General features: G+C 37.9%; 1 protein-coding gene and 1 long non-coding RNA gene across 7 annotated transcripts in view; both read right to left on the reverse strand.

The window, feature by feature from the left end:
- LOC134789693 (neuronal acetylcholine receptor subunit alpha-7) overlaps window positions 1-27,820 on the reverse strand; it is a 170,527-nt gene that overhangs the window by 111,958 nt on the left and 30,749 nt on the right. The gene's annotated exons all lie outside the window — the stretch shown is intronic.
- Window positions 15,431-15,687, reverse strand: LOC134789470 (uncharacterized). Its single transcript, XR_010144073.1, has 2 exons — window positions 15,540-15,687; window positions 15,431-15,508 (listed from the first exon to the last, which is right to left on the reverse strand). It is a non-coding gene; the product is annotated as an uncharacterized LOC134789470 (long non-coding RNA).

A 27,820-nucleotide genomic window follows, 5' to 3' on the forward strand; every position in this document is an offset into this window, starting at 1 on the left:
AAAGAAAACGCAATACTATAAATCCTGAATGACGCTTTCGATGTCGCAAATTTCGCGCCGAAATATTTTCCCGCCGGCCGCCATATTGCGCGTTATGGCCCATAAAATGTCCGCCTCGGGCCTCCTCGGAAACCATCGTGAAGTGCTCGGTGTTTCGTCACTTATTTATGGGTCACTATTGTCAAATGCGGGTGTAGTTTATGGATAGTGTTTAGCAGTATTCGGTTATTTGGTATCTATTTTGAAATTGTTTGGAAGTTTCTAGAACAGTTTTGCCGTACTTTAAGTAATTTAACGTAGATATAAACAATAAAAGCTGTAGTGCTGAGCCATTTCAGAGCACTGAGCGTGCGGGCGTTAAGCGAGACGCCTTCCGGGTCGGTGGACTGTGCTCTAAAGGACGAGTTAAAAGGAAATGACATCGATCAATACGGCACTTTATTTCAAAACAGAATGTAATGCCTTTAGAAAGATAGAAGGTTCCAGAGAGTTTTAATGGCCAAAAATAAAGATACCGGACGTAAAGATCATTACATCCACCATTTTACATTAAATGTCACTGTTATCGAAAACAGTAAGCGTTTTATATCAAGCTATAATCTTTAATGCTTACGACAAACCAAATTGCGGGCTATTAACTGTAGTTAAGGCGAATCTTTCTCAATTCAGAACGGACTATCTAGTTTTAAAACGTTTAATAGATTAGTCTATGTGGCTTTCTAAAATCTGGCTAGTCTTGGCAGCCGATTGGCCGAAGCAACAAGTCTTAGCAAAAAGGAAAAAAAGCGTTTGCACGTTTCCGCAATTTGGAATGTGATTTCTGTAAAAGAGCCAATTTCTTCATTATTAATGGCGCCTTACGACTAATTGCTTTAAGGTCGGTTACCCACCAGCTGTACGGGCAGTCCGCTTTGACTTTTTTCATCAAACTATACTTAGCTTTATTTATAAAACTTTTTTTTAACACATTCATTGCCACTAAGTGCTACGGGTACCGCTCGTAGCGCGTAGCCACGGTTTCGCCGTATGTAGCACGTAGTCGCTACAAACAGTGTACCCGACAGTCGGGTTCTTGGCTAGGGAATGCAAATCGGTTATTTTTTGTATGGAAATAACCGCGGTTTCGGTTAATAACCGATAATTTCCATACAAAAAATAACCGAAAATAACCGATTTGCATTCCCTATTCTTGGCCCTGAATGTGTTAATATGATAGTCAGCAAACGAACAGACGAGCCGCCTGATGGGAGGCAGTCACCGTCGCTTATGGACATAAACAACAGAGGAGCCACTTATCCGATGGTGACCCTTCAAAACCCTGAATAGGTACCCGCTTTTTAAAGAACCCTATGTCATAGCTCAAAGTAAATACCTTTGGAGGTAACTCATATCACATTCTGCAGGTTCTATCATTGTATCTAAGTAGCGGGAATGAGCTTTGCTCCTTTTGGTTCTAAAGTTTTTTGTATGATCTATACATTCACCTCATGGATTGTGATATCTTACGCAGCAGGGCTAAAATGGACGGCTGTCTATCATTTTGTCACCATACCTGTCACGCAACACAACAACAACAACAATAAGTACGTAAGTGCGAAAGTGACGCATGATATGACAAGTGACAAAAACGCGTCATACCGCTGCTGAATCTGAGACTTAACGCTATAAGATGGTGTGAATTACCCCCAACAAACGGAGTCACAACCATGATGTCCATAAACGGCATAAACCCTTTGCGGAGTAATAGGTCATTTGCCACATTTGGAGTGTTCGTTTTAACGCACCAACTGAATAGCCCATTAGTCGGCGACCCCAATTAATTACGTGGCGGTTTAGTTTCGAGTCGTTATCGGTGACTGAATTTAATTTAACAACAGATGGTTTATTAACAATAGATGAGTGTATCAATTTTTTTATAGTTAATCGGTCCCGTTAGCCAAGCGACAATAGTAGTACCTATAGTTTGCTACTACGTTCTACTACTATGCTCAGTAGACGACCCATTACATGAAAGAACTTAAAACTGCCATCAACTGTATATTTGGTTATTAAGCGTGACTCAAGAGACCATTGGCAATGAATGACAAGAATAGTTATTACCAGATAATATCGGTCTCACAAATTGTTTTACTTGGCATTAGCATTTTATTAAATCCCTACTTAAAAGACTCGATGGATCCAAAAATGATAGACCATAGACCAAGCATTTTTTTATATTGAAACTTGACCAAAATCATGACTAAGATAAAATTTTCTTCTATTTTGACACTGGTTTCTCATATTCCTATCAGCGAGACAACAAACCTCAACCACAGAATAAATAATAGTACTCGGTACAGAAGACTTACTCTCTAACAAAACGCGTCTGTTACGGTCAGGACAGATGTGGCCGCTAGGTGGCGACAGCGCCACGCGCGACTTATGGCTAGCCACCAAAATTGGTGTGGAACGGATGTACTTTTAGCTACCTGTTGCAAAGCGACGAAATAGCGGAGTGCGCCACGCCTGCCTCAACCTCTATTCGTTCATATTATTTATCATCCCCAGTGTAAACGCGAACAACAACTTCCCATAATAGCCGTCACAATAATCATTGTCCGGTTCGCTTGATCAGCCCTGAAACATCGTCCTTAAGGTCCATCACAAGGAATTGTTGTAATTATGGCACAATGCGGGCGCTGGGCCAGAAAGGATATATATTAGGACGATAGTGGACGACCGCTTCCGCATACAGCTTGGCCAAAAAGAGTAGATATTTAAAAAGTGGCAACATCGTAGTGTCGTCCCGTTTTCTTATATACATTGGTTTGAAAGGGACGTAGGTAGGACTACAGTGTTGCCACTTTTTAATTTCTAAGCTGTACAAACGTAGTCCCCGTTTTCCTCCCTGGATATTAACTTTATGGAAATTATGTTTACAACAAATATTGTATATTATCCATAGGTATGCCTCTTCCTTTTGACATTTTTTCGATTTTTAATTATAAGAGTTGGGAGCGAAAAGCAAATTCCATACAAATTTTTTAAAGTTCCTATATCTTAAAATAATAATTAAAAATCAAACTAAGGATCGTAGCTATGGATAATATACATCAAAATGTGTAAAAATATTTGCTGTAGATAATTTTAGGGGGAAAATGAGGACTACGTTTGTATGGACAAGCGGTCGTCCCTTTTTCTCTTAAATAGGAAAGTTATTCGCACATTAAGTTGATGAGGAAGGCGTTAGGCGTGAGACAGGCCCGTTTATAATAAAACTTCCCTAAGCTTCTCACAATAATCGCTCATTTTTTACTGTTTATTAGACCAAAATAAGAATAGGATCGACGGATTTTTCTTTCCGCATTATGTTAACATCAGGGGTATTCAATATGTTTTGTGCCTAGTTAAGGATGACATAAGGTGATCATGTGATGCTTTTCATAGAAAACGATGCGCCGGAAGCTCCGGCCCGGACACGGCCCGGTCTAACGTGAGTCATCCTTTATCCTTAGTAATAAAAAAAAATTGCCGAACACTCATGTTCTTAATTGGTAGACTTTCCACGCTTCCCTGTCATTTTGCTAATAGTGGTTGCAAAACTTCTGATCTAGAGTTAAAGACGTATTCGGTTCCTAACCTATAATATTTATATACTTAGTAAATGTATTATAATACCCTTTTCTTTAAAATGTATCTCTAAACTTCTAGTTTAAAATGTTCATGTCCTAATTGTAGGCCTGCCACGCGTCGGCGTCAGTAAAGTTGTACGTTTCGACACTGAAGTGCCCCAGATACGCCACAACTGCCCAAGATAACCGCTCATGTGGCAAAGAAACCATCAGTGATGTACCAATCGTCTGCGTCTTATATGGACTAAAATATACAGAGTATTATCTGCGTCTTATATGGACTAAAATTACATATACTAGCAATAAAAAGATAGATAGCCACAAATTTTAATATTTCGTTGTGAAGAATGTATAACTTATAATGTTCATGCCCTAATTGTAGGCCTGCCACGCGTCGGCGTCAGTAAAGTTGTACGCTTCGACACTGAAGTGCCCCAGATGCGCCACAAGTGCCCAAGATAACCGCTCATGTGCGAAAGAAGCCATCAGCGACACAGCGACGTTCCAGTCGTCTGCCGAGTACAGGAGAGACATATGTAAAACGCCTTAAACGCCCTCCTAGCCAAAGATATTAGCCTATTCTCGAAGATGTTATTACGTACTACTACTACTTTATTTGTGTTTTTCGTAAATATGATTTTATGACTGCTGTGGTTGTGGCTGAATTTTGAAATATCGGATCGGGCAATGTGAAACCGCTCTAAGACCTAGGGCAATTTTTGGCGTTTTTGAATTTGAAACTTTCTTTAATTTCTATATGAGTTCAAAACTCGAATTTCATTTGTACTTGTACGAGTACACGGGGACTTACGAGGCTATAATGCCTATAATAGATGTTACAGATCTTAAGATCATCTTATACTTGTTAACTTAAGAAAGGTGTGTGTTACCCGTGCCAGGCGTGGCTCACTCCGCGATTTCGTCGCCTTGCTACAGGCACAGAATAAATAATAGTACCTGTAGCAAAGCGACGAAATCGCGGAGTGAGCCTTTTGGTGGCTAGCCATAAGCCGCGCGTGGCGCTGTCGCCACCTAGCGGCCATATCTGTCCTGATCGTAACAGACGCCTTTTGTTAGAGAGTGAGTCTTCTGTACCTAGTACTATTATTTATTCTGTGCCCATGCTTAATCCGGCCATGGGAATAAAACACCACCATATTCTCGCACTAAAAATCTTCACTACAGCCGCACAATACGCTCGAATGTCTCATACACGTTAACTCGTTAAGCTCAAAGTAACGGTTCATATTATTATAAAGTGCAGTGGGTTCCAAGCGGTTTAAAGATTACATTTTTCTATCAGCGAGAAGCACAATTGAGTCACAAGCTTTAGGATTATTGTAATATTTTCCCGAGTTTTGTGGATTCAAGAAATCGTTCTCAGTAAGAATACACGTATTAACTATCTTTCAGCAAAGTGTTAAAGAGATTAGTTTGTTTGGTTTATTACACATTAGAGTTAAGAGTGTTTCTGTCAGTACATTACATTAGGCATCAGAGATATGAGAACAAATACCGAACAAAGCCTGTATTATCAAGACGTTAAACCGCACATTCAGATATATTTGAGCACCTTGGCCGCTCCCATATAACTAATGGCGACTATACACTCCAATTGAATAAAAGCAACACCACCCTTATTCCATCGCGCTTCTAAACGCACGGCCCGATTTGACCTTTAAGATACGTCAGTTAATAACGTTTTTGTTTGAAGAAACGTCACATTTGACACTGACATGTCTAGATCTATTAATTGACGTAACTTAAAGTTCGAATCGGGCAGGCACTCTCGCGTCTCTTGTTCGCGCTTACATATTCAGTAAAACTATTTGTGACTAGTACTTTTGCAGCAGCCTGGACGGGAGAATAGCCGTAATGCTAGACTTTTCCTCGGAGAATACGAAATGGCGTATTGTTCCCAGCTCTGTATATAATTCACTGCTCCATGTAAGGACTGGATTCCTAAGAAATTCAAGAACTTACATTTGCTTACACCAGTGTACAGTGTACACGTGTTACAATCAGATATATCGCAGCGGCCAAGGTGCTCACAATATCTGAACACGCGCTCTAACGCCTTAACAATAGAGGTGTGTTCAGATATTAGTGAGCGCCTTGGCCGCTCCGATATATCTGATGGCGACTGTACGCCGAGCTGCAAATATGAATAGATTTCATTCATAATAGGTACTAGCATGTCCATGCACTTTTGCAACTCGCTGTAGATTTACTGATGTATATGTGAAATTAAAAGACATGAGTAATAAAATTCCCATGACACACAAGGTCGTAAAACAATAACGCCCGGTTCGTTGGCAGAAAATTGACTTTTTCTAGCCAGAGAAAAGTAAAATAAATAATATAAATATACACCACCAGTAAAAAATAGAATAGGATTTATTTAATACTTTACGGAAGGTATTCCAGCATTATCATATTAGGAGTACCTAACTGTAATTTTACTCGCACAGCGCACAGCTAACCTGTGGAATGAACCGTCGTCTGCGGCATTTCGAGACCGGTACGACGTTCCAACCTGCAAGAAAAGCGCGTACTCCCATCTCAAATGGTGTTGCGGGTGTCTATGAGCGACGGTAATCGCTTACCATTAGGCGATTCGTTTGCTCGTTTGCCTTTTATATCATAAAAATACTATAATAAATCAGAAAGCATTGCAACAAAAGTATACTTGGAAGATATTCTACGTCAGTGTCGGAGCAGTAGTGCAGCTGCGGGCGGAAATGGAATGTTACCTTTAAGGTAACGTAAAACGTAATAACCTTTCACAGTCTATAACAGCCCGTTTATAACCAGGGCTCGTCAACATGTGGCTTGTAAATAACGAAGCGTCGTAAATAAAACAAAGGCAAGATGGCTGAATAATGCATGTGCAGTCGCGACTCGGCTTCGGATTTATAGATTTGCCGCGTTTGAATTGTTGACGACGTCTGCCCGGGGTTAGCGTTGTTTCGCAAGTTTGTCCTCAATCTACTCGAGATAAAATGTGGCATTCTCAACCAAAAGGGTACTTATTGTCGGTTGTCAATAAGGCGCTATTTCCATATAGTTTCAATTTGAAATCAACCTTATCGACAACCGACAATGTGGTACCTTTTGGTTGAAAACGTCACAAAGGTGCTTGAGATGTGCATCAGTTTAGATGAGGTATTAATTAGTTCTCAGTTGTTTACCTTTGTCTTCTGTTAACAAAGCTTACATTAAAATGCTGCTGTACTCTACTGCAGTGCTGAACCGGTAACTTCGCAACGGTAGTGCAGCTGCATTCCGAAATGGACTGTCACCTTAATTTATTTTCAGGAGACCAAAGCTTTCTAGTTGCATCCTAAAGAGGCCTCTGCAACCTAATAGTAGGTACTTAATGATTTAAGTCAAAGCAGCTGTAAGTAAAAAAATTCTGATGTATAAAGATAAAAAAGATAAAAAAATAGTTTATTCAAGTAGGCATATTACAATGCGCTTATGAACGTCAAATAAACCTTTATCGGCTCCAACCGTACACCTCTGCCCCGAGAAGATTTAAATCCCCCCTCAATTGGAGGAGGGTATCCCAATATGGGACCGGCAAGAAACTCGGCGGGACGCATCTTTTCAAAACATTATTACATCTTATAATTAACATGCATTACGAGTAATTAAGAAAAATACAATTTAAATTACTGTATGTTATATAGTTTTTCTTTAAGCTGTATCTTTTACTAAGGTGTGCCAATAAAGAAAACCTATTCTATCTATCTATAATATCCTCTGTCCTTGTAACTCAGAGGACAATCATAGGCTTGGTGAAACTACGTATAGAATGAGACATGAGAATCGGGCACTTGGGTACCTACTGTTGATAACGACAGATGCACTAGACGATATCGAATGGGGTGGATCTTAAAAAACTCATTCAATCAAGCCCGTGACGCCCGTCCACAACTTACAATATTTTTTCATAACAATAATCGTGAATCGTGTCAGGTTAATCATACCTAAATAGTGAATATGTAGGTCGTTTCTGGTGTACCAAATTTAGTAATATTCATTATGTTTTCAATTTCTACGAGTATACTCTTCCCACGCGGCGAAATAGGCTAAAAGTATCTTTACAACGTTACCCGCTCATTTCCTGCCCTAATGCACTTTACAGCAATATGGGCCCGATTCGGATTTTGAAATCACATTTAGACATCACCAAATTTTTTTTTCTTTACCAAATACTCTTTTTATACAATAAAAACCCTTAAAATAGAAAATACAAACTAAAATTAAAAACTAAGCTTAAAAATAAACTATACTTAAATAGAAAATTTGCCCCAAATCGCCGTCTATTGGCAGCGTGCCCAGAAGGCTGGCAGCATTACCAAGATACGATAACGATATGTTTAAGATCTAACCTGTCAAATTTGACATTTGCGCGATTCTGGAGATACTGTTGAATGATTTCCTCAGGATGGTATCGTCTTGGGTCGTCCCATTCGTTTTTCGTCAAGTTCTTAAATTAGTCCTATTCTGCTTTCGTCACGCATTCTACATTGAAAGCCACCGACGATTGTGACGAATGTAGAATGGGTGAAGAAAGCAGAATAGGACTAATTTAAGAACTTGACGAAAAACTAATGGGACGACCCAAGACGATACCCACAGGATATGACTTAGAGAACCAATTCACATCTAATAGATATCTTACTCTATCTAACGTAAAAGTGACATTGGTTGCCCGAATTGCGCTGCAAAAGAGAACTAGTTGATATCTAAACTATAACGTATCTAGAATGGATCTAGTACGTGTCGTCTCTTGTGAATATCTTGAAGGTCGAATACGGCAGTATGCCTTCTCGACTAATTACCTTCTTCTGTATTGTGAGGCGTGTCAGAGTTCGGTCGTAAACGTTTTACACCCTCTTTTACCGTTTCCCGTCGTAAAGAGTTTCTTGCAGGCCAAGACTGTCCGTGTTACGTCCGTTGTTTAGTGGTAGTTTAAATTCAATGGAAGCTTTAGGATTTATAAGACGAGCTTCTTTGTGCGCTAAAGTGAGCGCCTTATTTGAAAATGCTCGGGAATTAATATGACCTTTAAACCTTCAATAAAACGGCGTACGAGAACTTAGGCTCTGTAAGTTCGTGTTCTTCTCTCACTGAGTGTAAGCGTGGGCGAAATGATTGTTCGTGCTCCGGACCGCGTTTTTGAATTTAATTTCATGTAAGTTTAAAAAAAAGTAATCGATTAAATCCCTCAAAAACAAAATTACGAAATTTTAGTAGCAGTATTCATATTTTTAGCTTTTATTGCTAATATGCTATAATTTCTTTCAATTCATCCCAATGGCCAAAGTTACCCTCAAGAGCCAGGGTTAAAATATATTTTCTTCTAGAATATAAATAGGTCCTTTAAAATGCCAAGGCGTATACTAATATAACTAGCGTTGTTTATTGCCGGTCCCAAATTGGGATACCCTCCTCCAATTGAGGGGGGATTTAAATCTTCTCGAGGCTGAAGTGTAGGGTTGGAGCCGGTGTAGCTTTATTTGACGTTCATAAGAATAATAAACTATTTTTATCTTTAACACTCTAGCCAGAAATACATAAGTACTAGTTAAAGTCCGGGTTATTAGGGTCCTCAATGTAAATAGGTAGGTATGTGGGATAACGTACAAACACACAGATATTAAAACTTTCAGGGCAAGGACCATGAATAGCCGATTTAAACAAGGGCGGTTCGACCCAAACCAACCCAAAGCTTCCAAAACATCTTCACTAGTTACCACTCAAATTGCCATCATACATGGCTTGACAAGCCGGTTGATGCGGGTCGTGTCGCAGACATTGAAATATGATAGACAACGCACCGTAATGGGTCAAAAACTTTGTTAGTACGTATGAATTAAGGATATGCAACATTCCTTAGAACATCATAACATAAACGGATTTTGAGGCCTAAATATCGTTCTTTATCATTAATAGGCGTGTAAAAATCTTCTATTTCTTAAAATTTGTAAAGTAAAATTGAAGAAAAGACGCCGGTTTTCCTGAACGTTCTTGACCCCGATTGTATTAAATCAAAGAATTTGAAGCAATCGACCAATTACGCTAAAGTGTCCAATGTTCGAGTTTGTTTCTATAGGACATATAGGAGAGGTTGAGAAGATTTAGATGTTAAAAATATCTTATTGATATATTATTACTCGCAGACCGTCTCACCAGCACCAATATAAAAAGTGTCAAAAAGAGATCGAATTGATATTAATGCGTATGTTGTTCGAAGCCGATGCCACCTATTGTCTAACATGTGAATTGAGGTGAAAGATATTTATAATATTGCTGGGCATCGAAATGTTGCGTCTAACTTTCCCTGCAAACAACGTTAACTCAAAATGAGATCCATAAGCAAAAAAATACAGCAACCTTTCTTTTTTTTAACTTCAATTTTATTCGATAAATTACAGTTTACTTTAATCATCAATCGATGTACATTATTACGTATAAAGACGGGATTTAACCAGTGTGCGGCACAAGCATATTCAGTACAAAAGTGCTGGTGGAATCCCGCCTTTACTGTTCGGTCGGTACACAAATCGTGGCGTGATCTATTTAATTACATGTCTGCGGGTCGAGCTATGAACGAGTGTTGGCAAGTTTTTGCCTCTGTTAATTAATGAACTTCGCTATGAAACAGGCTCTCTAATAGGGTCGGTTTGGAAGAACTTGTTTACCCATTCATTCGGTTTACGCTCTGCTACTAATTTTATATTGAAGTGGCTGTGTAGAATGACGGTGACAAGGAAATATTTAATGGGACTTGCTACTAGTTTTGAAGTTCTTACTTCTAGTTTTAGAAGTGACAACCCGAGAGACCTAAACCTAATAATAAATAATGTTACTATAATGCTACAACAGCTTGCAGAGAGCAGTAAAGAAGTGGGACTGACGATGAACACCAAAAAGACCAAGTTAATGACCATGCAACAGTGCAATTTATAGATAAAATAGATACTGGATAGCCTTACAATCTACCTAGTCCCACAGAAGGCTAAACAGCCAAATGTTGTTGTACTTGACTTGATTGTTATTGTTGACTTGGATTGTCCTTACGTGTGACAACCTATAGCTACCACACATCCATTATCTATGACCACACTAAACATTGGTTACATTGTTTGCGTTGTCGCACAGAGACAAGACGTAAAGGCGTGTTTCAAACGGGTCTCGTTCTGCACCTGTCCCTCGGGAGTTCAGCTGGTAAAGTGGCTGTGTGCTGCCAATGCACTTGGAGGAGGAATTTCAAAACTATCTTATTGGTTCAGATCCCATAACTTAGTCATGGGTTGTTGATCTGAATTTTTTCGTCTAATGTCTGGTTTTATTTTATTTTTAACTAGCGACCCGCCCCGGCTTCGCACGGGTTAACAAATTATACACCTACACCTTCCTCAAGAATCATTGTATTGATCGGTGAAAACCGCATGACAATCCGTTCAGTAGTTTTTGAGTTTATCGCGAACACACAACAGACAGACGCGGTGGGGGACTTTGTTTTATAAGGTGTAGTGATTGATGCTCAGTAATTTCATCCAAGTAAGCATGACTTATGACTAGGGCTTGCAATTCGAATATTCGAATATTCGAATTTGTCGAATATTCGACCTGTTTTGATATTCGAATATTCGGCCACTCAGGTTTCGAATATTCGAATATTTTTTATTAGTATAAAAAATCTATTTCATCCGCTGTAGTTACAGTTTCTGTGTATTTTCCGGGTATTTACAGTGAATGAGGAACGATAGGTACCCAAATACGAAGGAAATAATATTTTTACTGTATTCCTCTCGATAGACTTCGTGAATACAGTGAAACTTAACTCAATTTGAAAGAAAACGAAATCAAAAAGTATGTTATTTTTACGGTGCGTAAGTTTTAAGTTATAAAGGTCATTCTGTTTATTCAGTGCAAGCGTGCGTTAAGCGATTTTTTGAAGACTAAACCTTGCCCGCACTTATCGCAATTCTCAAATTTGATCATACCAAACCTGCCCAAGTAGGTAATCTAACTATGCACCTTTAGCTAACGAATAGTCCACCCAGTAGTCAACTAACTTTTTCCCTTAAATATTCCAATATTATATAATTAAGTCGACCTTTAGGAATAAAAACTTGCCAAAACAAACAAAGTCAATAAAGATTCAAAATACAATGGAATTAGGTACATGCCTTTTTACAGGCCTCTGAGTGACTACAAGTTATTTTAAATCAAAAAATAATTACCTACTAAAAAAAATATCTTACATACCTAGGTGTTTGGATGGTTAAAGTTATATTATTTCACGCAACGACGCATTTATAATAAAAGTTTTATCTAGAAATATTGAATACGTCTTATTTTGGCGTTTTACTTGTTTTTATAAATGTGGGCATCTCATAGTAGGATGATAAAATCTAGTTAATTTCTGCAAAATATCATTAGTTTTAGCAATATGTGAAAAAAGCTTTTGAATAAAACGATAATAAACCGATTTCTCGTTCTTTTTCTTATTTTTTATAATATTCGAATAATTATTCGAATATTCGAATATGTCGTCAGAAAAAGTCGAATATTCGAATACCTGAAAGTTTCGAATATTTGCAAGCCCTACTTATGACACGTTCACGTAATCGCATAATATACGCTATTTAGAATTTGATTTAATAGGCTTTTCAGTACTACGCTACGAAATGTCTATTATAGCGTGTGACAGAGACAGCACGCCCACGCGTGCGTTAGAAGGAGATGGCACGCCAATAGGGCGTCTTCCCAATAGAGCCAATTTAAGTAGACCCCGGCTCGCGTATTAATAGACTTAAGCCGCGGGTCAACTTATAGTGGTAGCGTGCGCCGCCATTTTGTTGTATCGCGCAGACGCTGAGGGCGCTGCGCGCGAGTTCAGTTCGGTAGCCGGCTTGTCTTCGTATAAACGTGTGCGCGTATCCGACCCTACGACCGATCATAGCTCTGTTCATCGTAATCGGACTGTTGTGTATCGTAATCCGTGTACTTTAAGTATAATAAACTGTTTTAACTTCAGTGCCGATTATTACTATACCTACGCCCGCTATACTATTGTAATCTACATAAGCCCTAAATGGCTTCATCATACTTATCCAAAATAAAAGGAGTACCTTTTTATGTGGATAAGGGTTAAATAAGAAAATTAACCTCTATAACCCTTTACTTTTGGGTATGTCTACAGGAAAGACGCGAACACAGTTTTGTGTTTCACCCACAAATGCTCTAAATGACTCTATTTTCAAACCAGTGTATTGATCTCAAACGCTCCTCTTCGATTATTCTGGGATAAAAATCCAATTATTAGCTTTTTTAGAAGTATTTTAAAAGATTAGGGTTTTTAAAACAATACTGGCCAAATGTTCACAAAATGTTATGTCGCTTGTGACTTTAGCAAACAGGAAGCTAAAACCGTCGTATATATCGGATCGACAGCAAAATGAAAAATACCTGCAAAATCAAGAGTGAAACGGACTAGCAAATAGTTGAACATTTTTCGCAGTTGCAAAAAATACAAAGCAAAAAAGTGACTGCCGGAAAACCTGTGAATGACGTACGAAATTGCTGCACGATAGAAGACATTGCATGACATGGCAAAAAACGTTTCTGCAGCAATCGGATTTTCAAATAAATATCTACCGTATCATTGTGGGCTATGATTCACATTTCTACAGCTTGAAAATGCTACTTAGGACTTTGTTTGATTCCCGCGGTTGCTTATTGACAAACAACTTTCCAGCTGAATGAATGTTCCAAATGCTTGTTTAAATAACAACACAGATCTCTAGACTCCGCTTGTTTCGATTATTGTGTTCTGACCGAATTAACCACGGATTCTGTTTAAGCATGAATAACTGAAGTGGTGGACGCTCGGAATCGTATAAAAGGCGGTCTTATTTTTATTATCGCTGTATTGCAATTTTATCCAGAGTATAACAGTCAGAACCGATAAATTTTACGAAAAATCAATTCGGCGTCTTTATGCAAATACGATTTATTTCTAACTCCATCCTTTTGACATTCATAAATGCATTGTAATATGCCTGAAGTGAAGAATAAAGACCGCTGCCTTTGATTGATCGGAACTGAACCAAGCGGTTTAAAAAAAAATCTAAGAGGATTTTCTCATTGGAAACCATTTTCAAATACTCATTCTCTTCCTTTTGCCATAAACGGCGGTATCACTAGTTATTTCTGCATTATTTGTCGAAGCCGACGACGTCGGCTTTACTGGTTTAAATCCTTTTAATTTTAATTGATGTCGAATTCATGTAAAAATCTAGCATGCATATCAGATTCGCGAAAAGTTTTCTAAACTGCTCAACTATATCCTACATCTTTTGTACCCAATAAGTTTTAACTTATATTTTTTTTTTGTGTGTTTGAGTTTGCGTTTCATAATTAATAAAGAATTGTTTTTTAAGTAATTAGTTTCATTAAAAGAATATTGTATTTGAAGTTTTAGTTGATTTTTTTCAAACGAAGTTACCGATCCGATGTATATATTCAATTCCGGTATTGCAATATCGTAAAAATCGGTCCGATATTTCGGTATTTCTGTTTATTACTTAGGCATTCATTATACGGCACATTATTAAGTATGATAATACACATTATAACGTCCAGCGCGGATGTGGTCAGCCGCGGCGTCACCATTGTCCGCATCAACGGATGGCACGTTCGCTGGTCACATGCGTGAGTGACACCAAAAACAGCGACACAATTGAAAAGCGGCTGTTTCGTTCTGTTGTGTAACTGATGTCCAATTTAGCGCTTCTTTTATAAAATGCTAATTGAACTTACATTTTGACATCAAATTGATATCTAAATGATGTAATTTTATTATCATTCGCGCTTACGATTCGCTCGTACTTGTAGTGACTACCATTTGTTAGCGCGAGCGAGACGGTGTATAAATGTAAGTTTGCATAGGCCTTTAGGTCGTACCAATACAGTACCGGCCTCACGCGTCATTTATTTTATACTTGCTGACATGCCAGGCTGAAGTGCCAATACTTTGCTTTGGTTCTCCCCCCCCCCCCCCCCACAAACCATCGTCCGTCAACTGTCAGCTCAAAAATCGCTGCTCAAAATGTTGCTTTAATTTCAGCACACATTTCGGCTTACACCTGTTTGCTCCTTTTATTACTCGGTGAGGTGTAAAAGCGACTCTTTGTAATATTACAAGCATTCAAGAGAATGTTATGAAAACCGTAAAAGTTAATACAATACGCGAAGCTACTTATGTCACTGACAACTTTATATGAAGGTATAATAATTAAGTGTAATATTGAAGGGTGTTATTACGATTTAGTAAAACCAGACGTGTGTCAGTCCGTATTCAACGTATATAGCCATATTTAAATATAACATAGTTGATAATATGTCCGTGAACAGCATCGTTTCGTGATCAGTAAGCACTATAGTTTCAAATACTATCGCGTGTTGCCTTACATAAATATTAAATAAACATAAAGTATTTGAACAAATTAAATTATTTCAGAAAAATATTTTAATTTGTTTTTTATCAAGTAGAAACACTACTATATAAATTATAAACTGAAATAAATGTCATATACTAAGAAACGGCACCTGCCGCGACAGCAGAGGACGCTGGTTCGATTCCAGCCTGGGGCACTAGAGGCCTTGGTCACTTTTTCTTAGTATATGACATTTATTTCAGTTTATAATTAAATAAACATCGTAAGAAATTATAAATGTGTAAGGGGCCCCACTGAATACCAGTCCGCCGGACAATAACGGCCTGTCACTTCACTTCACTTCACTTTTTTTTTAATTATGGCTTCAGTCCAGTGGGACTATTTCGCCAGTATCAAGGTATTGGGAGCTTTAAATACCTAGTGAGTATTATATTCTTTGTTTAAATACTACTAAAATTGTACGGTTAGTACAAGACAGTGTACGGTGATTTTATTAGCTCTTGTAAAGCGATAGCTAGACTTTACGAGTAGCACGTGGACTACCGGCCGTTGACTCCAAAATGGTGGTTAAACGCGTTTCAAGATTAATTCTCCATTCACTAACGGCCTGTCAGTTAAAAAGAAAATTTGACAGCTCCGAACAACTGACAGGCTGATATCGTCCTGCGAACTGTGGGTCCCTTAAAACACATTGTCGCCCCGTTTTCTTATTGCGTTTTCGTCACAAGTACACACATTTTTTTTACAATTTGCCAAAATCGCAATGTATTTATGTAGGTTTATACTGTATCATAAGCCATGTTGTAGGTACTCAGTCGTAAATGCGCGATCTAGTGGCAACAATGTATGTTAAAACCGCAACCGAGCACGTCAGTGTTGCCAGTGATTCACGTAATGGCCGCCAAACCCAATGCAATAAAAGCCGACCGCAGCTGTGCGGTGTTGCTACCTACAATTATATATGATATGTAAATACAAACAGCAATACTCTTAACTGTCCATCGGTGGACCTAATGCCTTTTGTAGTAAGGTTGGGTTAGTACCATATGGTCAAAAACGCAGGTCGTCTACAGCGTCAACTCACCTAAAAATCATTTGGGCAAATTGGCAGATAGTCAAAACCGTAAGCGCCCTATAAAGCAACTCGTCTAAAATCAACTCGATAAATAAGCGGTTTGTCCGATATGTAACTAGTCACTTTAGCTACTTGCCTTAGGATCATCTAGACTAGACCAATTGACAAATAGGTTAAAAAGTAACTGATCGATAAAGCAACTCGTCTTAAATTTGACACTTGAATAGTATATTAGAGTATATTCAGTTGACAGCTTTTCAATAAGTGTCATTCCATTAAGACGAGTTGCTTCTTGGGCGACATGCTATTTAATTTAGACCACATACATTTTAGACGAATTGCTTTGTCGGCGACCAGCTATTTAGACCATATGCATGTAAGACGATTTGATAATACGACAGTAGACGAAATCATTTTGTGACGAATTGCTTCATGCGTAAGTTTTAGACTATCTGCAAATTTGCCCAAATGATTTTTAGGTGAGTTGACGCTGTAGACGACCTGCGTTTTTGACCATATGATACTAACCCGTAAGGTTTACCAATGGACATTTAACAGTGTGGGCGACGGTACAACGGATTTAATTTATTAAAAAAAAAATTAATATATTTTTGCGCATTATATTTGTATCTCAGGGAAATGTTGGAAGAAAAAAGATACATACATATTTGTAACAAAAGTCGTTCGATGATGCTGATAAAACCTAAATATTTCATCCCAAAATTAAGTATGTGTACAGACCCGATTTAAATAACAAAAAAAACGGGTTGCACCCCGGGAGTGCCAACAGAAGTGAAAACTCAATGACTAGTCCAAAATGTCTGCAGCACTATGTATAATCGACCCATCCTCCTTTCTATTGAAAAACTTTAGTTCCGAAATTGCTGGCCAGTGAGCTTAAATTTGTAGCGTTAATTGTTTGAAATTCGAATAGAAATTGTAAAGTTACCTTGCAGGCCTCGGATCTAAATATATTTGGTCATGACATTTTGAGTTTTATTCACCAGTACTAGAGTTCACTTTTATTAGCGATTTCAACAAGATGTAGCTTTATTGAATTATATTGGAGTGATATGAAGTTATGTAACTGTGAGATCCTCGTATTTCAGCCCGTACAAGATTAGAACATTGAGCTTTATTGCTTAATATAAAAGTCCAGTTTAAAATAATTGACCTGATTATGATACGTTATGACTAAAGTTCTTTGGTGAATAACATTTTCCGTGACACATGACGTCAGCGTTACGTTACGCGTTACGCGTTACGCTGAATCGAGTTTATCATTTTTTCCCTACCTCAAAAAGTGCTCAGCGCCGCTAAAGAAGTTTTCACTTCAATAAGATACTGGTTTCTTTTATCAATTGACGAAAAAGGAAGAGTAATATTCCTACGAGTAGAGTGTCAGTGGTGTCAGGCCAATTCGCGTTCATTTCAGACTTATCCGCACAAGTATTCGTGCGAGCGAGACGCCCCCGCGAATGACAGCTAAGTGATATGATTTCAATATCATTCTAATATCAAACGGTTTTGTCAGGTGCACGGTCGAATTGCCGTGTTTGTTGTTTCCAACAGCCTTCGAGCAGTGTCGGAAGCCGGTGTTGCTCGAAGCCTACAGCATAAAACCCGTTTGACGGATTGTGATTAAAAAAAAATAGGTACCTAATTGGTTATTTTAAAACTGTTAAATTTACTAGATTGTGATTGTGAACTCACGTTTGACCGAGTTGTATTAAAACGTCACGTCTATAAGATTACAGTCATTGTTGGTTCATGGAGCCACTCACGCCGAGATCGCTATAAAGCCGTGTGGCGAGATTGTGAACGTGTAGTGGACGGTACGTCGGGGCGATGACCTGCTCGTAAATAACTAGCTACATTAGGAAAATGGAAAATAGAAATAGTGCATTTACTGATAACAACCTAGAGCACTTGATGTTGGATGTTTATATGGGTTTTGATTATTATTACAGTTATTTTGTGCGTAGTAAACATTATTCTACTTAAAAAAAAATCTAATTGTCCACAATGTCTCATACAAAGGAGTGATGACATTACAATATCGAGGCTGCGTCATTAATGATACCTAATTACTTGTCTGACTGGCAGACTTTGGTTGACTGGTAGAGAATGCCATTAGGCATTAAGTCCGGCATTTGTATACTAGTGGCTCTGTGAGCTGTAGACCTCGCGAGCAGAGCTTTAAATAACATGGTGCTTTAAATATAGTAAATTAAAAAAAAACAATACGAAATTTATGTGTAAAAAAATACAAAAAGTTATAAATATACAATTACTGGGGATCGAACCCAGACCCTCTGTGCAAACAGAAAAAGCGAAAGTTTACAAACTGAGCCAAATAGTTCTTAGATGAGTTGACGAAATTTAGCTACTCCTTCTCAAATTAAAATTAGTTAAAATTAAATATCTCAATACCTCCAAAACCAGCGAAATAAATTTTCTGAATTTTTGGCCATTAAATCTATAAACATATCTCAAAAAGAAAACACTCCTATGGTACCGATGCCACTATTTGTTTAGGCGCGAGCTATCACGACTCCGCCATTTAAAAAAAAATCAAAAAACCGGACGGACAAAAAAAAATTATTTAGACATAGAATCCAGTCACAAAATTTCACGAGATTCGGTTAAGAATTGCGACCTGTAGAGGAGAACATCCGGACATACAAAAGCAAAATGCTCCAGTCGAAACGTAGACCTTCGCTACGCTCCGGTCAATTATTATTATGTTTTCTGCAACAAAGTTTACATAAATAAATAAATAATAAATAAATAATTATGAAGCAAGGAAGAAATTGAATTTCAAATCCAAAGTGCTCTAAAATACACAACATTCCTTCGCACAATACTAGTCTCCAAGATTATGCGTCGGAAACCAGAAGATACGTGTCTACAAAATCATTAGACCTATCTTAATGTATGGATCTGACACTGAACCTGAATGTGGTTAACGAGCTGCTTATCACTGAAAGGAAAATATTCCGGTAGATCTTGGGACCATATCGGCATCGACATTTCTTCAACCAAAAAGTCACTTTTGACTCTGACAGATCAAATCGGTGTGACCATTTTTGGAATCGGGCCGAGAGACGTAGCAGGAGAATCCGAAAAAGTCAGGTGGTTAAATGATGGTATAAGCTACATGCTTTTACCCTGAAGGGCCCATATTATATGTATTAGAAACGTGACTGGAGCAAATCCCATTGCTTAGCAACTCGCATTAGAAAAGATGCAAGTCACGACGACTAAATCCACAACAATAGGGTGAAATTTCTTCCTCTAAACTTTCGACGAAATGGGGATTGGATTAGAAATGAACTTATCAAATTTATTCATTACTGAATTCGTTGATCTTACTTTATAAATATTCAAAGGGCATTCAAGGCGTCCTTTATGAAGGTCATTAGGGTATTTGGATGTAATCCCGTGAACAATGCTGTCATCAATGGATAATCCGTCGAACCGACGATGCAGCAGGCCCTGATACACGGATTTAGGTTTTCATTTGTTCTTGTCAAAGGACATTGGAACAATAATCCACCAAATACAGAAGAACGATAAAAAGAGTTTTTGTGTTAACTATACCGAGCAACTGAGATTCTCTGAAGTATCGAATGAGCTATGAAATTGAATGAATGAATGAATTTTTTTGCAAGAGACATTGAATCCTATGGATGACTAGATAATTTTATATTTGGAGATTTGATGCTCGATCACGAATAACGGTTGAACGGATTTGAATAACATTTGTGGTAGAAAGAACACGTTTTATCAATGCAGAATTGATATTGAAAAATATTATTCGAAGCGAATTTGATATTTTTTTACGCAGACAAAGTAGCGGGCACAGGCTAGAGAGACCAAGCTAACTTTGCATGGCACATGCAATAACAAAGTATGGCGATGTCATAATTTATGTCTGTTTGTATTGATTCTATCAACATATGATGTTCATCACATCTTCATTTTACACGCATTTATAATTACACGTACGTATAAGCATATGCATCAGGAGCGCCGTCGTTTAACTTCCTGGCATAAGTTAGTTTATGTTAATTAGTTTGCAGGCAATTTTAAGGTGCCCTCATTTTCTTGCGATGTATTCTATTTTGCTACATAAAACTCTACATAACCGTATAATACACATAGTTATTACATGGCGTAAATAATGCAAATTGAAAAGTCTTGGTGATCAAATACCATAATTCGCGAATTGGTCTGCTATGGTGTTGGATCGAAAAACAAGAAATTACTTAAAAGTATGAGAAATTGAGAGTGCACGTCAACCATTATTCCTACTCAATCCACTGTGCGTGGGTTAAAACTATCTTACAAAATACAAACAGAGCTATAAAGAAATGAATAAATGCATAAAATGAATACCCCTTTATTAATATCTTTTAAGATCATTGCACCACCATCTCTGTCTAGACGAAGGCGGTTTAAACCAGATTTCAAATGAAATAAAATTACAGACTAAAACCCCACTGTTTGAAACGTGCCACCGGCTCCCAAGAGCTTCGACACTTCAAGCGTTTTTGTGAAATTCTTTGTCGCGATCCGCTCCAGCGTATCTTGACACTAAATAAACACTAGACTGTCTCGCACAAATACAATATAAGTAAGTATATATGGTGTTCCTGTTAGTTATTATTGTCAACGTCTAAGGAACATAAATTTGTAGACTAAAACTCCATTTCCTGGACTTTAAGCTTTTTTTGTAAACTGAAATAAATAAATGATATCTAAAGAAATAGTGACCAGTCCACCAGTGGCCGAGGCGGGGAGAGGGATTTTGTATAGTGTATGATATCTATTTCAATTTATAATTTATATACAGAAGTGTCACTACTTAAAAAAAACACAAATCAAAATATTTCTTAAAATAATGTGCTTTGTTCCCTAGTTGTTTAGTTATTTTGCCTGGCAGAAACTTTAAAAACAGCTGAAATAATGATTTAAGTGAAAGTAGTAAAAAATAAGTGACACTTAACTTAATGCATCATATTTAACGCGAAAACTGTTTCGGTATAAATTCTAAAGCGGTAAGGAAATACTCGCCTACTCGCCACATCCTCGGTACATTGCGGTTCCTTACCATTATCTAGATAGAATTTCAGTGGGAGAATAATAATGGGAAGTTGGTGGTCGCAACGTTCAATACATTATGGCTACCGGTTTCTATTTATCAACGCACGCGCAATAAAACTTTGTAATGCGCTCTTTGATTCATGACTCAGGTTTGGCGCAAATTGAGAACTATTTATTAAGCGAGTAGCTCAGATTTTTGGGTTATTGTATTATGAATCTTGTCTTAACTTTAACAGAGTAGATATTTGAGCTTTTTCTTAAAAGATCATGTTTCGTATTTGTTTCTTTTTATTCACACTGCTACGGTTGTTTTGGGTAATATAATAAGAACTTTATGTCTACTGTGCACTGTGGTACTAATTACAACAAATTTCTCTCCGTAATTAGTGCGATTGTGAACTACGGTAACGTTATTATTTTATTTGTTTTCAAGAGTAATCTTATGGTTTATTGTTAGCTTTCAGAATTATCCAAGCATTATAAATTAATATCACAAGATAATCATAGATTTTTATTCTACTGCCAAAAATTATTTCAGTAAAGAAAGTTTGCCATAATTACTAAATAAGGATCGAAGGCCGAATAAAAAAAAGTTAGTTTGTCTTATTAGTTTTTAGGGTTCCGTACTCAAAGGGTAAAACGGGACCCTATTACTAAGACTTCGCTGTCCGTCCGTCCGTCCGTCCGTCCGTCCGTCCGTCTGTCACCAGGCTGTATCTCACGAACCGTGATAGCTAGACAGTTGAAATTTTCACAGATGATGTATTTCTGTTGCCGCTATAACAACAAATACTAAAAACAGAATAAAATAAAGATTTAAATGGGGCTCCCATACAACAAACGTGATTTTTGACCAAAGTTAAGCAACGTCGGGAGTGGTCAGTACTTGGATGGGTGACCGTTTTTTTTTTGCTTTTTTTTCGTTTTTTTTTTTGCATTATGGTACGGAACCCTTCGTGCGCGAGTCCGACTCGCACTTGCCCGGTTTTTTAAACTTATGAATAATAAAGGATGACTCGTGCTAGACCGGGCACTTCGTTTTCTATGGAAAGCACCACGTGATCACCGATCAGCCGTCAAAGAAAATGACATGCAGAACCGGACCGGGCCCGGTCTAGTGTGACACATCCTTAAATCTTATTGTCCGGAAAATATGTACTAACTTAACGTACGTTGACTACACAAAAGTCATAAATACCTTAATCACCCGGAAGCTCACTGACCTAACATACTTAATCTTCGAGTTAACGGCGCGAGATCCATAAAAACGACGGCAACAAACGAAAACACTTGAAGCAGTGAAGTGCTTTGGATCCTTTGAAGACATGCCGTAGTATAAGTGGCAATCGATGCCACTTATCTACGTTTGTATGTTTGAATCTAGCTTTATCTGCGAAATAACTTGGTCACTTTAACTTTATGAATGAATGAATGAATGAATGAATGAATGATTGTTTGTTTGCGGAATATGGGTTACAATAAGTTGTTACAATATTAGTTATATAGTCCACCATACTCTACTTAATTAAGCATGCAAATATAAAATCTAGATTTCGTGGCTGGAAGTCACACAAAATAAAGATGCCTTATTACTAAAATAAATGTAAATGCTTACATTAAACTACAACTAGCTCCTATTACTAAACTTAGCATTTAAAAACTCGCTTATAGAGTAAATACATAATTCACATAGCCACATATGCAATTTTTTCTTGAATTGCGTTAAAGGAAGATTTTTGACATCGCTAGGAATTTTATTAAATATTTTAACACACATAAAATAAGGCGTGCGAGTTGTTTGTTTCAGGCGTGCTTTAGGTACATTCAATAGGTTTTTTTGCCTTGACATCCGATTGTTGTATGTTATAACATCAACATTTTCATTAAAGTATTGCTTGTTTGTATGGACAAATACGGCAATCTCATAAATATATAGAGAGGGTAGAGACAAAAGCTTGTAGCTATCAAAATCAAATTGTATTGTGATAAGTTAGTTCTTCATTTTATTTATTAGTTCTGCTTTTGCTGTTCGTTTTTAACCCTTTTCCAGGCCGCACCAATCTACAAGGTTTTCCCGAAAAATCCAAATATATTCCAATTAATCCCGCTTTGATGTTTAATTTAAAGACAAGTATAAACACATTACACGAGTGCGTGTAATGTGTTTAATGTGTTGGAACACAGATATTAGAAGCATTAAATAATTCATTTAACTTATTTTAAACGCAGGGCGGTAACTAGAAGGAGACAGAGAGAGAAAGTCAGAGATAGAGGAGTCAGTGACAGAGAGAGAAGACCCTAGAGAGGAGAAAATTAAATGATTTATAGCTTAAAAACCACTATATTAAGTCACTTGTATTTTCATGCACTAAAAGTGCCGATGATACCCGTTGACGGTGCGCTACGTACTGTCGCTCGATGCATCTAGAGAAAACGACTAGAGTAAGCAAAGTGTGTTGTGCTTGCAAAGAAATAACCAGTTGAAGGTTTTGCGCTGTCAATCGAAACAGGATTGAGATTAATAATCGAACTCCTCACAACAAACAAACGGATAAGTAGTATAAATTTAACAGAAAAGTTGGGATACAACATTCGGAATACCAAAGTAATTATAGTAGAAAATTAACCAAAACATCCCAACAAATTCAAATTAATTCAATAGTTCCCCGAACATAGTTCCGGCGACATCGAACCCAAGGACTCTATAAACTGTATTTACATAATATATTCAATGTAGATATGTAGTTAGACTGGGATTAGTTCGTATTCAATTTGGACTAACCTCGCGAACTTAGCAACTGTTGAATATTTAGCCGTTGTTAGATCAGCGAAGTTTTGAGCGTTTTAGACGACGATATACTACCGGGAACAGAAGACTTAAAAGTTCTAGAGCAGGCAGCTGAGCGTCCTCCGAAGGATTACCACACTACTTGTTCTGTAATATGCTGTGTAGATAGATTCAAATACAGATGTAGTACATAATTGTTTTCCATCGTATTTTCTCGGAACGTTCGTACCTATTTGTCATGCTACGTTAGTCAACCTCTGTACTTTATGTACCGAGACTGACTGAAATAGCAAGACACGTTCGCACGTTTCCGTAAAAATACGATGGAAAATAATTATGCACTTCATCTGTACTGACTACTATAGGTACACTAGTACTATTACCTACGGCCTCTGGTGGTCAGAACTGTGTATAGATTCTTTGTAATCGTTGCGATATACAGTGCGTTAGCGGAGGCTCTAGTCGTTATATTTGTGCTCCAAAGATCTTTTAACATCAGGTCCAGGCATGTGGTTGTCGACAACCATCGATGTAACCAATGGTATAAAATTTAAGTATTTAGATGGTTGTAAAGACCAATGGGCGCGCATGTGAAATACGAAATTTAAAATTATTAGTGGACATTTTTGTGCTTTATATTGAACTGTATAAGACATACCATGTGTCGGTTGCACCAAACCATATGTCACCGTTAAAACGTTCACTAAATTACATTGTGTGGGAAGTTTCATAGTTCACTGCGGTGGTGGCGGAGTGGATATGACGTCCGACTTTCAACTCGGAGGTCGCGGGTTCAAATCCTGGCTCGTACCAATGAGTTTTTTGGAACTTATGTACGAAATATCATTTGATATTTACCACCAGCTTTTCGGTGAAGGAAAACATCGTGAGGAAACCTGCATCTGCGAATAAATTCAAAGGTGTATGTGAAGTCCCCAATCCGCATTGGGCTAGCGTGGGGACTATAGCCCAAACCCTCTCGAGGAGGCCTCTGCCCAGCAGTGGGACGTATATAGGCTGAATCATTATTATTATCATTATAACTGTTCTACCGACTAACTAACTATAACCGACTAACTAACTACTACTAACTGTACCTACTAAAGGGTTTATTACTGTGCACAAACAAACAGAACTCCATTATACCGAGACAATGACAAAACGCGTTCTCTTCATCATTTCCAAGAAAAACGAAGCGACCGAGAGACTTAATGAAAATAAGCTACCATATATAAATGCCGTTCATGATAAATTGAGGCGGGATCGAAAGGTTGTTCTGACAATATGAGGCCGGAAAACGGCCTTTATCAGGAAAGCTCCTCCAATTTGTAAATCTTATCTTTCGTTGGCCGTCCAGAGGGATTAGACAATCTATATTAGCGGTTACAGTAGTTACTAGGTAGTTTAGAAACTATGAACTGCGTCATTATAAACAGACTATTACAATACGCCGCCTAGAGAATATTGAGAAACATCCCACAGGAAAATGTAAAAATTGTTTTTTTTTTAATTATGCGTTGAATCATGTTCATGTAATCCCAGTAAGCGTCAAAAATTGAATCTTATTAATTCACTTAAAGCAGTCAAGAGAAGTAATAATAAGAGTATAGCTGCAATAAGTATAAGTTTCGCAGTAAAACTTTGGACCATTCGTGTTGTCACAGTCACAGTAATATCTAATAACATTCACATAATCATCCATTTCTTTTATTCCATCCAGAGCTTTTATTCCGAATTTCCCCGAAGATGGGATTCATTGTATGTATTTATTCTGATGCCCTCAATCTGAGAAGTTCAACTGATATTGACTAAATTTAAATTAGAAACCTAGCATTAAATGTTCTGTATAAAAACATGTGATCGGATGTAATAAAAAAATAACGATTTCCTGTATATTTTTAGGAAAATGAATAACATATCAATTTTAAACTGCGGCGTGTTTCTGCGTCCATTCATTTCCATATTAATTGAATTAAAACACGATCCAATAGTTTCCAACTGAATTGGGACGCACCCGAAGTTCCGAGCAAACCTGAGACTTCAGTGGTCTTTAGGCTTGGGTTAAGATGTGCAAAGTTACCTCTGCGGTTAACCAAAACTATAATTAATAGCCACCGGAACCACACCAACTAAGGGGCCTTTGACAGGCGGTTATTTAGCGGCGGCAAACGTGAGCTTGTATTTTGGACAGCTTCGATCGGCCTAACAGATTTGAATGGCACATTTTGGTTTCCGCGATTTGCGATTGAGGTTGTGTGAAGTTATTGGGTTGACCTGACGCATAATATGAGCAAATACAATACACAGTCACAATGCAATGCATGCAATTCATAATTATACCATCAAAATAGCGATCTCAAATGCTAAAATAATAATTAATTTCTAAAATAAAAGAACAGTTTGAATTGGAGGCGTGAAAGCAATGGAGCGCACAGTGCTGAACGCATCCGTTGTGTGATCGAATCAGAAATGAGAATTTTATTTACTACTATTTAAAAGCGATATATAATCAATCTCTTAAACATAGTAAACTTTCCGTTTGAATTGAAGTGGAATGAGCACGTACTCGTATATGGTGGGCAGAATCAATTAAAGCCATGAATGGTGTAGGTACAGTTGAGTTTACAAATATCTTTAAAGTCAAAAATATATTTACACGCCTCTAAAACACTGACAATATGGTCGTAAACTCGACCGTACCAACATTAACTCTTACTACCTACATGTCCGTACATAAGACGCCACGCCTATTCGACTAAGGGTCTCCCCAGATATATCGACGCGCATTCGGCAAAAGCCGATAGGAAAAAGCTTTATGTCCGCGCAATAAGAGTGAAAAAGCCGTCGACGCGTCGGCAGGCGCCGGCCGATGCGAGCCGAGCAAAACGACGAATTCTTCGCTCTTATTGCGCGGACATAAAGCTTTTTCCTATCGGCTTTTGCCGAATGCGCGTCGATATATCTGGGGAGACCCTAACACGGCATTACACGGCACACAAATATATACACGGCATGACCACTTGCAAGTAGTCATTGTTGAGATCGTTAGGGATGCATTTATCTAAAGAAGACGGAGAGGAAGACATATTTCAGCATAAATTATAGTTGTCGAACAATACTCATAGAGAAATGCAAGTTACTAATTGAATCCAAGCCATGGGCAACAACGAATAATCCTAGTCAAGCCTCACAACAGTATTTCCGCGCTGCCGGGTATTACGGTCCGCACAGCGCCTGAATTGTTCAGCTGCGTGGCTGCTCGACTCATAATATACATTATTGTATGCTCGTTTACTAACGAACAGAGGATTGCTAAATGCCCGGTTGAATCACAGCGGACAGGAGGTTTATGCAACATTTAGAATTGCGTAGGCAACAATATTGTTAAAATCAATGAAAACATACATACAAATAAATTGTAAAACCTGATCAAGCGCGCCGACCACGGCGCATACTTCTACAGATCCAAGCAAGGCTCAGTCTTTTTATATGGCCGCTGTCTCTATTGTGTTCAAGGCAATCTGAGCGTAATGTCTTAAAATACCAGGGACTAGCTTAAGCTCATGTAGAATATATAACCACCAACATACAAATCCACGCGTACGAAGTCGCGGGCAACAGCTAGTGATTATATACAGCATCTTGTGACAGTTAAGTGACAACCAATTCATTGTAATAGGAAGGCATGCAAGAATACAAGCTACATAGCTAACGGAAATTATTCATAAGTAACATTCATCCAACAATTCACCTCACC

This window comes from Cydia splendana, chromosome 4, assembly GCF_910591565.1.
Source record: "Cydia splendana chromosome 4, ilCydSple1.2, whole genome shotgun sequence".
Taxonomy (NCBI): Eukaryota; Metazoa; Arthropoda; class Insecta; order Lepidoptera; family Tortricidae; genus Cydia; species Cydia splendana.